General features: G+C 47.8%; 1 pseudogene; it reads left to right on the plus strand.

Moving 5' to 3' along the window:
* LOC147688667 (28S ribosomal RNA) overlaps positions 1 to 397 on the plus strand; it is a 4,361-nt pseudogene extending 3,964 nt beyond the window's left edge.
* The last annotated feature ends 11,129 nt before the right edge of the window (positions 398 to 11,526 follow it).

An 11,526-nucleotide genomic window follows, 5' to 3' on the forward strand; every position in this document is an offset into this window, starting at 1 on the left:
TCCTGCTCAGTACGAGAGGAACCGCAGGTTCAGACATTTGGTGTATGTGCTTGGCTGAGGAGCTAATGGGGCGAAGCTACCATCTGTGGGATTATGACTGAACACCTCTAAGTCAGAATCCCCCCTAAACCGTAACGATACTGCAGTGCCGTGGAGCCTCGGTTGGCCTGGGATAGCCGGCCTCTCTCGGGGGCCGGTGCGTAGAGCCGCTCGCTTGGGGACCGGAGCGCGAACGGAAGGGGGCCGCCTCCATCGCCCTTAGTGCACCGCATGTTCGTGGGGCACCCGGTGCTAAATCATTCGTAGACGACCTGATTCTGGGTCAGGGTTTCGTAAGTAGCAGAGCAGCTACCTCTCTGCGATCTATTGAAAGTCATCCTCTGAGCCAAGCTTTTGTCTCTCTCCGTGCATGGTTGCCCGCGGACGCCTCCCTCCACCACACCCAGGGTGGGTCCCTCTGCCGCTGGGCCGGCGGGAGGGATGCGGAGGGGGTAACGCGGGCCCGTGAGAGGCTGCCTCCACCACGTGCCCTCCGGCACGGGGGCCTCCCCCTCCTGTCCCTGCCCCACCGGGGTGCGGGGATGGGGGCCACCGTCCCCTTGCAGGTCGGCAGGGTGATCAGATGGCTGGGGCCGGCCGGGCCTCCCTCCCCTTCCCCTTCCCCTTCCACTTCCCCTTCCCCTTCCCCTTCCCCTTCCCCTTCCCCTTCCCCTTCCCGCTGCTCCGGGGCAGGTTGAGCAGAGAGGCGAGCAGCGGCAGCCCCGGGGAAGGGGCATCCCAAACGGCTGCTTCAGAGCGCCCGGCCACCCTCGCTGGACTGTATGGGGCGAATGACTGGGTGCGGCACCCTCCCAGGCCAGCCGGGCGCGCTGGGCCCTCCCGGGACATCTGGTCATCTGGCTGGGCGACCAGATGGCCCTGCTGGCTGGGCGACCAGATGGCCCTGCGGGCTGGGCGACCAGATGGCCCTGCTCGCTGGCGGCCGGGCTAACTCTGACTTTTGTCCTTCCCCAAAGTTCTGCAAGCCCCCACTACGTGGGGGCTTAATATTCGATAAAAATAGGCTCTCCGGGCAGGCCGTTGGGGAGAGGACGTGGCCTGGGCTTAACCCTCCTTGGTTCCGGCCCAGGGTCCGGGTGCTGGGGACAGGGGGGTCCACCGGGAGGCTTTCCCCGGCCTGGCTACGGTTCGGAAGGTGGGACCGGGCCCGGGGCTTGAGCTCCGTCCGGCCGGCCCCCCATCCTGCAAGCCATCAGAGGGTCTGGGCGCTGGGGACGGGACTCCACCGGGGCCCGGGGAGGCTCTCCCCGGCCAGGCCTAGGGTTCGGAAAGCCGGGACTGGGGCTGGGACCGGGCCCGGGGCTTGAGCCCCGTCCGGCAGGGCCCGGTGGTGCGGGAATACCCCTCCATCCTGCAAGCCGGCCAGGAAACCGTGGCCCCCGGGAGGGGGGGAGGGTCCACCGGGGGCCCAGGGGAGGCTCTCCCCGGCCTTGCCTAGGGTTTGGAAAGCCAGGACTAGGGCCGGGACTGGGCCCGGGGCTTGAGCCCCATCCGGCAGGGCCCGGTGGTGCGGGAATACCCCTCCGTCCTGCAAGCCGGCCGAGGGTCCGGGGAGCCCGGGACGGAGGGTCCGCCGGGGCCCGGGGGGGAGGCTCTCCCCGGCCTGGCCTAGGGTTCGGAAAGCCGGGACTGGGGCCGGGACTGGACCCGGGCCCGGGGCTTGAGCCCCGTCAGGCAGGGCCCGGTGGTGCATGAATACCCCTCCGTCCTGCGAGCCGGCCGGGGGGGTCCGGGGCGCCCGGGACAGAGGGTCCATCAGGGCCCGGGGAGGCCTGAAGCCCCGGAGCCCTGCAGCCCCGGAGCCCTGTGGCTCTGCAGCCCCCGGAGCCCTGCAGCCCCCGGAGCCCTGCAGCCCCAGAGCCCTGCAGCCCCAGAGCCCTGCAGCTCCTGAGCCCTGCAGGCCCGGGGCAGGCAGATTGGTGTCATTTTGGTCCCGGCCATCTGGTCGCCCCTCTCGCCTCGGCCATCTGGTCGCCTGCAATGCTTTCCTATGGGGCGACTAGATGGCCGGACTTCCCTGGAAGTCCGGATGAGGTGCCATTCGCCTCCCGGATCCCAGCCAGGGCTCCAGGAGGTCGGGCACATTTGCGCCCTGGGTCCCCTCTGTCACCTCGAGTGCACGGATTACAAGAAAGGGGGGTAATTTTCCTCCGGATTAGTAGGTGCAAGGGTATGCCCAAACACCCTCCCGGGGCTGGTGGTTTCCTGCTGGGGACCAGATGGGCGATGCCCGGGCAACACCTCCCAGGCATCCGGGGCTCCCTCCTCCGGCCCGCAGAGTGGCAAAGTACCCGGGACGGGCTCCATGGGTCCCGGGCCCTGCAACCCCGGAGCCCCGGAGCCCTGCTGCCCTGGAGCCCTGCAGCCCCCGAGCCCTGGTGCCCAGCAGCCCCGGAGCCCCGGAACCCTGCAGCCCTGGACCCCTGGAGCCCTGGAGCCCTGGAGCCCTGGAGCCCTGGAGCCCTGCAGCCCCGGAGCCCTGCAGCCCCCCAAGCCGTGGAGGCCTGCAGTCCCCGAGCCCTGCAGCCCAGGAGCCCCGGAGCCCCGCAGCTCCTGAGCCCCACAGGCCCGGGGCAGGCAGATTGGCGTCATTTCGGTCCCGGCCATCTGGTCGCCCCTCTCGCCTCGGCCATCTGGTTGCCCGCAATGCTTTCCTATGGGGCGACTAGATGGCCGGACTTCCCTGGAAGTCCAGATGAGGTGCCATTCGCCTCCCGGACCCCAGGAAGGGCTCCAGGAGGTCAGGCACGTTTGCGCCCTGGGTCCCCTCTGTCACCTCGCGTGCAGGGATTACAAGAAAGGGGGGTAATTTTCCTCCAGATTACTAGGGGCAAGGGTATGCCCAGACGGGAAACATCATTTACTATGAAGGCATCCCCACGCATAACGTTTACCACGGTACACTTACCACGCAAACGTTTTTTCAACGTGGGTGCCTTCCACGACCGTCTTGACCACGAAAGTACGTTCAGCGTGGGTTGGGGGGAGACGTGGTATTCCGTCCAGTCGTGCTGGGGGGGCTGGGGGAGGGTTGGGAGGGGGGCTAGGGGGACTGGGGGGGCTGGGGGGGTCTCCCCCCCAAAAAATAACAACAATTAAGGAGCGAGTTAGATAAATAAAAAAAACGCTCTGTGGTATTAATGAAGTAAAAGGAATGACCCTCCCCCAAAGACGTGCAGTGTACGTAAAAAAAACAGTCCTTTTTTTATTTTAGAAGACGTGTTTTGATGCTTGTTTCCATGGTAGATGGAAGTAAGGGGCTGCTGGAGAAAGACGTGCAGGTAAGACGTTTCTACCGTGGTACAATCCTTCGTTGTAAATTCCAGCGTGGTAAAGCCACTTGCGATGTAAAATTCGCGTGGTAATGCCATGCGTGGAACTTGTAATCGTTGAAAAATCATATATTCTGCCCAGACACCCTCCCAGGGCTGGCGGTCCCCTGCCGGGGACCAGATGGGCTGTGCCCCGGGCAACGCACGGAAAGCTATGTCTGTCGTAGACATGGTTTATTATGGAAAGTTGTGACAGAGGAAGTGGCTCTAGCATTTTTATTGTGAAAAACTTGTTAAAGGCAATAGGCCTTCCACCACAGATTATCGTACCGTTACAAGTTGTAGACATGCATTTTTTGTTGTTGCTAGAACGCGCACGGGCTAATACGGGGAGGTGATTTGGTGTTGGTCGCCCTCTGACAAACCGTGATTGGTGAGAGTAGAATATTTTCCCTGTGATCCTTGCTGCACCATTTTGAGAGAAAATATACCAACATCAACAGTTTTTGTATATATTTTTAGTCTTATAGCTATATGCATGAAAGTTGCTACTTAACCCGCACATCAGTAGGCCTGTTATGGCATTACATCAGTGTAAAGGCTAGAGGCCTTTTTGGCTTTTTGGGTAACGCCATGTCCATTCATAGGTTACATTTGTTTATTATGAATAGTTGTGACAAGACAGTAGGCCTGACATATTGTGAAGAGCATGCGTTAGACCGTGGCTTTATGGGATGGATTGATAGATTACTACTTAAGGTCAGAATACTGTAGCGGATTTGGGTTACAAGATTTGCACTGTGATAATTATTGTTGCACTCTTAGGAAAACCTGACTGGCTAAGTTGTCCACCAGGACAGACACGCACTTCAGTTCTACCAATGGTCCCCCATATGGATGCCATTTACACTTTATCTATGAAACCATACAACATTAACTTTCCATTTAGGTAAATGCGTTTGATTGCGTGTGCATCTGTGTGGAAATTAATGCACTTTCGTACTATGGCTGGTGTGCCAGTAAATGAATTTTCGGTTTCCCCCTTTTTAAAAAAAAAGTCCCCTTTGACTCGTTTTAATTAAAAAAAAATGTTTGGGTGCGTACTACATGTCCCCTGCCAGTGGTAATGAGACATTTGCTTGCTGCAACAATGAGTCAAGCGGATGAATAAATGAATGTGTGCAAGGATGACTTAGGGAGCCTAAACCATCAGTGATGAAAGAGGCAATTTTATTCAAAAGCTAGGCTTATTGGCTTTGCTAGTGCTTGTTCAAGAGTTAATGTGTTTAAATAGACCTCAGGAGTTGAGAGATGATCTTCAGCCCTATAAAATGTTTGCTGACGTGAGTGTCACTTCTCAAATTCCTTATTACACTATGCTAATTCACCACTAATCCTTTATGGGTTCCAGAGTAGCGTGCTACTCGCCAATAAAGTGCTCCAACATCCCATCAGGATTACAAGCTCTATATAAATGCGAACCTTTTTCCCTTTTCTAACCCTTCTCAATCCAAATAACTGACTAACATATTCACCGCTCAAATTACTTCATATTTCACTATACTAATTTTCAACACTAATCCTTGATGGGTTCCCGAGTAGCCTGCTACTCGCTAGAAAAACGCTTCAACGCCCATTAGGGGTAACAGGTGCTTCCTTCTATCCCTCCGCTATCCTTCTCGCTCCAAATAACTGACAAATATCCACCCCTCAAATTACTTTCATATTTCACCATACTAATTCACCACTAAATCTTTATGGATTTCCGGAGTAGCCTGCTTCAGCACCCCATCAGGGGTAACAAGCGCTATATAAATACAAACCTTTTTTCCTCTTCTATCCTTCCGAATCCAAATGACTGACTAACATATCCACCACTTAAAAATTTCTTGCATGTTTCAGTATACTAATTCAACACTAATCCTCTATGGGTCTCAGAGTAGCGTACCATTTGCCGAAAAAGCGCTTTGATGCCTTGTCAGGGGAAGTAAGCACTATACAAATGCATTTATATTACAATACAATACTTATCAAGACAGCTGATCCTCATTTCCTCAGCACACTTTTTAGCAGCTAGCTTTCCACTTACATTTTATTTTCAAGTTATAGGAAGCTAACAGGATAAATCATTATAAATACATTGAAAATCAAGCTCCTATACTTTAACCCAAGTAAGTCTTCCAGATCCACGATCACTCTCAATGGAGAACCACTGGAGCGTGTAAAAGAATTTGACTACCTGGGAATTAGAATTACACAAAACCTGAAGTGGCAGCCACACCTGGATAAAATGGTTTTAAATCATAGAAGGGTGGTTGGTGCTCTAGGGCGGGAACATCGTATGTCTACCTCTAAGCCCATTGCCCCTGCCTTGGACCTCTACGCTGCTAAAGCTGTGGGCAGCGCCCTTTATGGAGCAGAGTTGTGAGGTTTCGATTGCATTAACAGCCTGATCACATCTGAGAACAAATTCCTTAGGGAGCTGGTATCCCTCCCAAGGGGCACCCCCATAAAAGCACTTTTGAGTGATCTGGGTCGTCACTCCATTCAGGACCTAGCCAAGCTACGGCCTCTTTTATATTGGGCTAGGTTATGGCGGAGCCCGGAGCTCTCAAAGTACTTAGATGGTCTGAAAGAGGTCATGTGCCTTAACGGCGCCCATAAAATTAATTGGATCCGCAACTTAAAGAAGCTTCTGCACGAAACTGGCTTGCCAATTGATTAGGAGCTTGGAGTTCCTTTATCCAAGGCCGAAATTAAGCGAGTTTACTGGAATTGGGTTGATGAGCAAGACCTAAGAAACCCAGCCCAAGGAAGGTTGACTGAAGAGTTTAAACAGCACAAACCAAAACCCTGCTTGGAGCCTTACTTGGATTTCATTAAGAAACCAAGAGACAGATCCCTGTTTATTCAGTTCAGGTTGGGAAACCTCCCCCTCCATGAGTACACCTGTAAGTGGAATCCCCCATACCAAACCTCACCTGACTGCCCATTCTGTAAAGGCGTCACTGAAAGTATCGCCCATTTCTTCTTTGCATGCCCGGCCTATGTAAAACCCAGACACAAATGGCTAAAACCCACGTGCTTATTGCTCGGGACCAGGGACCATTCCTCCGCACTTAGGATACTCAAGACTGATACTAGTACAAGCCTAGTGTGCGGGGTTGCCAAATTCCTGAGCTGGGCTTGGCTGATTAGATTAAAGGCTATGAGATGACCCTATTTTTAGCTGATTTTTTAATATTCACAAAGCTGCTAATGTTTAATATGCCTTTTAAATTATTTATCGTAATACGAATGTTTTTATTCTAACCCATTGTGTAAAATGTAACTCTTATGAATTGTGGTTTTTATATTTTGTAAGTGCTTTTATGATATCTTGCATATCGAAATAAAGCTTTGAACTGAACCATAAATTATTCATCGTGCATATCAAAATAAAGCTTTGAACTGAACCATCAATCATTCATCGTTTCAAAACACCAGCCCAAGTGGAAGCAAGAAGGAGATGTAAAACTCGTTAAGGGTGCCCCGGAGCTTAACACTTGCATATTCGGCACCTCGACCTGATAACATACTTTTAGGAAAAGCATTGCAAGTATCATATTTACTTACTTCTAGGTTACTGAACAAGTGGTGTCTCTGGGACTGATTTTTAGGGAGGGCATACAAGAGGCCACAGATGGGAAACAAATAAGACATACCCATATGTGAGAATGTTTTATCTTGATTTCACCATTTTATACTTGTGTTTTTTTGAACATTTTCTGTTTCACATGGTCGGTCCAGTGGGACTTGTTTTGTTGTTCTTCCATGGTGCGTTTTACTTGTTGCTGCCTGTCTGTCACTGTCTCCTTTGTGTGGTCTTAGAGCATCGGTGGGATACGGACATGGCTCTTACAGAACCCACAATATTGCAGACAACTTCCTCACAAACATGCTTTGGGCAGGACAAACGTAGAGGGGTTAAGTACGTCGATTGTTTTAAAAAAAACTCTCGGAACGCCGTGGCACCACCCACCCATTAAGCTTTTCAAAAATAAACAATAAATTAACTATGGGGCAGATTATCAAGAAAGGCGATAAAATTATCGCCGCTTTAGCGGCAGGAAACTGCTGCTAAAGCGGTGATATTGGCCTTGATAATATGCCCTTGTGAATTCCCATAGCAGCCCAGGTTAACACCAGAACCTGGGCTGCTATGGGAATTCACAAGGACATATTATCAAGCCCATTATCGCCTTTTAGCTGCAGGTTCCTGCCGCTAAAGCGGCGATAATTTTATCGCCTTTCTTGATAATATGTCCCTATGTTGTTAGAGAAACAGGTTTGGCATCTCTTCGAGGGTGGTCTAGCGAGGATTTGGCCCAACATGGTGTACACTGGATGGGTGCTCGTGGTTGTAGGGTTCCTTCTTTGTCAGGTGAGCACCAGGCGGTTTGGTGTTTGTGCATGTGCTTCCTTTCTGCAACTTCTAACAGTGCATTATAAAGTTACCTTCACAACCACAGGGCTTATGGGAACTATATCTACTAACACAGTTAACATAATACCATTGAGAGGTACATGAATTTGCAGGAGAGAATATTTCCCGTTCGTTTTCCAGTCAGGCACCTTTGTCCAAGTAGGGACCTTGCTTCTACTTAGGGTAAGGGGGATGCACACTTTAGATAACCCCTGCTCACCCCCTTGGTAGCTTGGCACGAGCAGACAGGCTTATCCCCAAAGCACAAATAGACAATAATAGTTTTTTCAAATCTTGTATTTTCAGTGATATGCCACCGAAGGCCCTGCTTTTATATTAAAAACAGAGCTTTGGACTATACCATTCCCAGCTGAAAGGCAATATATCTCTACATGTTTTCCCATACCTAGTGTGTCACGCAGTTTGGTGCTTACTTGCCCTCCATATTAAACAATAGTAGATGTTTCAGCACCCAGGCTAATTTGGTGCATAGATAAATACATTTAAGGCCCCAAAGGCGAGACCGATGCATTGCAAATACATATTTTTTCGAAACTAGCTTGCCAATTTTTTTAAAACTGCCAGCAAGCTCCAAACTGTCCCCATACACCTTGCATGTTTTTAAACGTCTGAGGTTCATCCAATGCATCAAGTGGGCTGGTTCTGACCGGCTCTCAGTATCAGCGCTTCTCATACTCATAAATAAACTTAAATAAGCTTCTGAATATCTTTTTGTGAAGTATCGAAGGCTATGGCTGATATGTGACCTGCCCTTTTGCCATATCTGACATGTTTTACTCGTAGGTTCTAACAGCCAGTCAGAAACAACAACACTCCAAGTAGGCACACCCTCTGAAACTTCATAGACTATAATTTGATGTGTATCGGGACAAAATATTGAGTTTTAAATATCGGTTTCAGAAAAAAAATATTGTGATGTAGAAATATCGTTGAGAAGAATATCGCTTTTTTAGGTAAGTAATATCGTTTTCAAGACTATTGTTGTAAATATTGTTTTAAATAATATAGTTGCAAAAAATATCATTTTTAAATTATCTTTATGTCTGTTAGTTCATATATTAATTTTAAGGGTTATTATTGTTTAAGTAATTTCTAATAACATTTTAAAATAGGGTTTGTAATGTTAAGTGAATTATACTTTTTAATGTAAACTTAATAGTAATTTATATTGTTGCAGTGTGTTGAGCGGTTTGTAGTGGTGTAGGGTGGTAAGTTAATCAGTATCATTAACTAATTCTTATTTCTTAATTACTTTGAAGTTAATTATTAATTATTTAATTGATTATTAATTATGTTAATTGGGTAATTATATTTTATGAGTTATATATATTGTGTCAGCTGCTGGGTTTGTAGATGTATAGGGTGGGATGATAATTGAGTGCTAATTAACTAATAATTCATTATTATTGATTTAATTGATTATTAATTATGTAAATTGAACAATAATTATATTGTTTAAGTTATTTATTAGGTGCAGGGTGCTTGGCTTGTAGGGGTATAGAGTAGGAAATGTATTGATTAATCAGTTAATAATTCATTATTAAATGATTAATACTTAATTAAAAATGTATTAATTGACATTTAATTAGTTATACATTATTTTAATTGTGTTACATTTATATATTTAGTTATATTTTAAATGCGGGCTGCTAGGTTTGTGTGGGTGTAGTATTGTAAGTTAACTAAGTAATAAATAATGGCCAATTGTTTAAATTGCTAATTAATTATTACATTGTTTAATAATTATGGTAATTGCTTAATTGTTTTTTGGAATATAGACAGGGGCGGTGCGTCCATTAGGGCGCTGGGGTGTTGCCCCACAAGCCGCCTGCGCCCGCAGCTCCCTCGGCGTCTTTGAACTTAAGTAAACTCTCAGTTTACTTACATTCAGAGACGCAGAGTGAGAACTGACAATCATGTCAGTCAGCGTGACCTCAGACTGCCCACCCCTTCAGAGTCTGAAGGGGGTGGGCGGTCCGGGGTCATGTTGTCTAACATGATTGTCAGACCAGGGGAAGCAGGCAGCACCATAAGTGCGCATGAGTGGGGACGGAGGGCGAATTTTTCCGCCGTGCCCACTCATGCGCACTTGTGCCTGCTCTGGTTGACGCCTGCCCCTTAGGAGAGCGAGGGTTGAGCAAAGGCTCAAACCTCGGTCTCCTAATGGGCAGGCAGGCAGAGAGTAACCATGCCCTACGTCAAGCCTGGCGCTGCTGGAGCGCCAGGATTGGCTGAGAGGGTTTGGAACTTTCCAGCAGTGATACCGCTGTTATCCTGTGGGCGCCAACGGACCTGAGGCGGCACGGACATGGTCAGGTAGGGATTTTAATTTAATTTTGAAACTGCCCACACCCCCGCGCGACTCCCCTCCCCCGCGACATCCCCCCGCGACATCCCTCCCCCCCAGCCATGACTGCAATAAAATATGAAGCCTGGAAAGTATCGAGTGGCAATATTGATACTTTAGGTTACTTTCATTATTATTCTACAAGGACCGGTGTGCTAATGGAAAAAGATATGTCACCTGCAAAGGAGTTAATACTTTATTTTGAGAAGTTCAGGGATATTATTTTATGAGTTTTGACTCATGTGCCGACCCCAGCGTTTTATCGGGGACTGATGATAATTTGGAATTGGAAAGGGTTAAATGGGATTTCAAAGAAGTGTTCTGGGAGGAATTTGGAGAAATTACTCGTACTGTCTAAACACAGGCCTCAACAAATTGCAGTGCCGGCCCCCAGAAATGAATAAGGGGGTAGGCATGGATTACAAGAAACGAAAGAACAAAGTATGACTCTGTGGTAGTCTCAGGGTTGCAGTCTTTTGTGGCAAGAGGAAACAACATTTTATATTTTAAGCAGCCTATCAGTAGAAAGTTCCGTCACCAGATAGGATCTCCCGGTAAAATATGTCTCCTATCGACGAAAAAGAGCAAGAGTGCTGAGAAGCCTGGACAAATCAGATGCGGCAGTCCAGAGTGAAAGGGGTTGTAAAGGCTTGATTATTTAAATTCAAAGATGAAGCAGTGGGACGTGAAGTATCTTCTAAATTTGAGATATACCTTTTCCGTTCTCAGCCGCAGGATGAGCAATTTCCGCAGGGAGGAGTATATTAAAGCAAACCCAGTTTTCCCTCTTTCTCTCACTGTTGTCTCCAAGAATAAATAAATACGGCGAGTTTATGCTATGCATAGAACTGCATATTTTACAACGCTTTACCCGAGATTCAAGCAATACTGGCAACTTGAGGTGTAAGAACTTTTCTTCTCTGCATCAAGGACAGGGGATCATCAAGGAAAGCTACTATAAGGATCGCATGCCAACTTGCGCTATTACTGGGGGATCATTCCTATTTGTCTATTTGCTGCCACATCTGTTTTAAATATATTATTGGAATCTATGACAAAATATCAAATACAAAAATATCTACCTACAAAAATATCGCAACAAAAATATTGATTACAACAATATTGACATCCTGTCTCTAACAAGGTAAGTACAAAAATATTGGAAAAAAATATAGATGTCAAAAATATAGTTTTACAAAAAAATCGTTTTTTTCAATAAAAAAATTTAATATTAATAAAATAATACTTATACATGTAATAAACATAGTTAAAAATATATTATAATATTTAAAATTAATAAATTATGTAATAATTCAAATAATAATAAGGATATAATGCATAGTATATACTTCATTATTAAT

This window comes from Lissotriton vulgaris, chromosome 10, assembly GCF_964263255.1.
Source record: "Lissotriton vulgaris chromosome 10, aLisVul1.2, whole genome shotgun sequence".
Classification (NCBI taxonomy): Eukaryota; Metazoa; Chordata; class Amphibia; order Caudata; family Salamandridae; genus Lissotriton; species Lissotriton vulgaris.